This window comes from Typopeltis vanoorti, chromosome 12 (genome assembly GCF_054136105.1).
Source record: "Typopeltis vanoorti isolate ZY-2024b chromosome 12, IOZ_Tvanoo_1.0, whole genome shotgun sequence".
Lineage (NCBI taxonomy): Eukaryota > Metazoa > Arthropoda > Arachnida > Uropygi > Thelyphonidae > Typopeltis > Typopeltis vanoorti.
This window is the reverse complement of record NC_143560.1, coordinates 102821413-102825071: the sequence shown is the minus strand read 5'-3', so window position 1 is coordinate 102825071 and position 3659 is coordinate 102821413.

The following is a 3659-nucleotide window of genomic DNA, read 5'->3' as shown; positions in this document are numbered from 1 at the left end:
AGTAAAAACAACAAAAACAAGTAATTAAATAGTTCTATATCAAACGCTAAAAACATTGTTCAATGCGTAACGAAAAGTAAGTTAAATATTCCACATTTTTGAATTTTTAAATAAGTTAACAATAAGGTTAAAAACAATCAAGGATACGAAAACAAAAAAAAAATTGAAACAATTGCCAATACTCAGTATTGTTGTATGTGCATTGTTGCATAAAATTAAAAAGATGCTTCCTGAAATGGAACTAAAAGCATGCATAAATTAAATTAAAACATACATGTGTGTAGATTTAATACAAACTCGAATAAGCATTGCCTCTATAAACCAAAATACTATACCATAACCATACTTTAAACGTGCATATTGTATACATTCAACTGCTTCTACAGAGCAGTCTTCAAATCTATTGTTTATATTAAACTGTCAATGTGCATCCAGTTTACTGGCATATATTTCTTAAAAGATAACTGCCTATAAAAGCCTTGCTTTTATTCTCTGTGTAACATTTATATACATAATAACTGATCGTGTATTTTAATAATTCATTTTGTCATCACGAAGTTTTGTAACTGGTTCAAATGTATTATACGCACAAAATGACCGTGTTTTTCACCACTTTGTTTTGAACTGTTTGATACGTCAAGCACTTTTCACATAATTTTCATTGTACCATGTGTAAGATATAGATAAATACGATAATAAAATTGTTATATATTGAAGACAAGTTATTAAAATCTTCACTAGAATATTTAGATATTTAATTTTTTTAACGCATTTCAATTAGAGCATTTTTTATCAAATTTATTTGTTGAATAAATTTGACGTTAGATACAAATTAATTTATCTAACGTCAAATTTATTCGACGTTATATATATATATATATATATATATATATATATATATATATATATAGTAATGAAGTATATTATGGACGCAACAATATTTTATAGCTAAATATGAAAAAGGAACATACATTTTTGAAATTTAGCAAAAATGGTTATATGAATATAACCTTCGACATCGGTGTAGCCTTGACTGAATTAATTCGCTATTTTAAATTTCTTTTTATATTTGACTATAAAATATAATTGGATCTATAATATTCTTAGGTATAATAAATAAAATAGACAGAAGAAAACAAATAAAAATACTTAATTTGCAAATATCGCATACACCTTTTATTAACAGACCAAGAATTGCTTATAAAAGACTAGAAAACGTCATTTATCTTTATCTTTAATGAGAAAGAACTCGGGTTGGATTCAGTCCAATACCCCTGGAGGGTAATGGATGGCAATGCTGTACCGATGAAGTTTACCTGAGGTTCGGCTATTGCTGTTACCCCCTGGGACGCAGAGATTCGAGAGTTTTGAGTTCGCTCTCTAAAGGTTTTTGTCTTAAGGGAGCAATTTGAGTCTCCGGAGAAAGTGTTCTCCGGCATGGCCCGCTGAGGGGCTTTGTCGGTGAATGATTTTCTTCGGAATTTGAGCGGTGGTGGTGTGTGGGTGGAGCCAACGCTGAGATGGACGGTCTCTCGCCCACGAACGAGTGGCCTAGGTATCGTCCGAATTTTTAGAGACGGCTTTACCTTTAAATTTAAATATGGCAATCCAATACCCTTGGAGGGTAATGGCAATGCTGTAGCCAATGAAGTTCTAACTGAGGCTCGGTTATTGCTGTTACCCTCCTGCCATGATCAGAGCTTTAATTGCTCAACAATAACACCTTATACCTATGCTGTCCTCTACAGATAACGGGGAAGATGAAAAGCATTCTTGCTTCGCCCCGTTAAACCAGTCCTTATAAGAACTATCTTTAACTAAGCTTAGTACTGTAGTTTCTGTGTGTTGAGAATAATATTGTGATGCTTAATTAATGCAAAAGAAAATATTACAATAAGTTTAAAGGGCAAAAAAAAAAGATATCATTCTAGTTTTGAATTGCAACAAGAGTGTCAAGCGCTCTTAAAATTACAAGCTCTACTACTGGTGCCACTAAAGATGGTTGTCATAGTTACGCGACCTCTGAGTCTGTTTCTATCAGATGAGTGGTTCCTTATTCTTGCTTCGTCTGTCATAAACATGCTCTTATTGATCGGAGCCTTTAACTTTCTAAGATGCCTTAATAAATTCTCCTGCGTATGCAACCCAAATCTACTTTTCGAGAGGCAGACGTGGTTTATCGACTGATTTGTTATAACAACTCCAGTTTAAGGATGCTGGCAAGCGAAAAGCTATGAATGAAAGGAACAGTAAAACTGTGTAGAAGCTGTCCACACATACTTGACACGGGAAATGACGAAGCCGGTATTGATCAAAGGAAGGTTTTAAAAAAATGCGTTTTTTCTAATAAAAGATCTTCGTCTTCGTTTAAAAAGAGTCTGCCTGGAGTATGGAAAAATAGGCTGAAAGTATGAAATCACCAGTGGCAAACTTTCAGCCCATTTTTCATCAGTTTTCGATTACAACACACTGCTGTCAGGTGCCAAAGGCGATAGCCTGAATTTTAGCAATAATTTACATAAAAAATTACTCATGGCTACAAGAATCTGATATTTTTTAAATAGTATTTTGCCAATATTAAAAATGTTGGGTAAAAATGTAAGCCCATAATAATCTATTATTATTTTTTTTTATTCTGTTTATATTTAGATTCTTCACTTTTGTTGTCTAAATTTATAAGTTATTGAATACGCATCAGTGAAGATTCGATCTTGAAATTTACATTTTTAGTTAAAATAAATTTAAAAAATTATAATGTAGAAATTCAGCTTGTTACAACAAACAGATTTCAATGTTCTTGTTGTTGAAAACATTGACTTTTGCTGAGAGCACTAAAACAACCGATATCACTCAGAGGATCATGACGTCATGATATGTGAACTACGAATCAACACTTAAAAAAGTTTTCAAATTTACCAGAGAGCTTATGAGAATATAACCTTCAGCATCAGAATTGCCTAGGTATGCACTACTTAAAAGACCCGTTTACCTAGAAATCCATATGTTCGCCTTTTATTAGTTCTTAAATTATGTTTCCCTGGCATGATAATAATATTCTCGTAAGATTTCTAGTAAATTTCTAGTTTTTAAGTTTATTTTTATATTTAGTTATAAAATATTTATGGATCTATAATATTCTCTTTTATAATATATCATTTATGTCAAATTTGCTCTATACTTTTGTAAACAAAGCAACACTTTTTATATACTTATAAAGATAACTGATATATAAATAAATATGTCTAATATAATATATAAGAGATGGAGGAAACGATCAGTCGACCGTGAGATGCGGTGATTGATTCATTTAATCCAATACCCTTGGAGGGTAATGGATGGCAATGCAGTAGCTAATGAAGTTCTAACTGAGGCTCGGCTATTGCTGTTACCCTCCTGCCATGATCAGAGCTTTAATAGCTCAATAACACCTTATCCCTACACTGTCCTCTACAGATAACGGGGAATATGAAAAGTTCGCCCCTTTAAGCCAGTCCTTTTAAGGATTTATATATTATATATATATATATATATATATATAATATAATAGTGCTGGAGACAGATGTCAATGCTCTGTAGCCAATGAAGTTGTAACTGAGGCTCGGCTATTGCCGTTACCCTGGGACGTGAGTTTCGCTCTCTTAGGTTTCTTCAGAAATTTT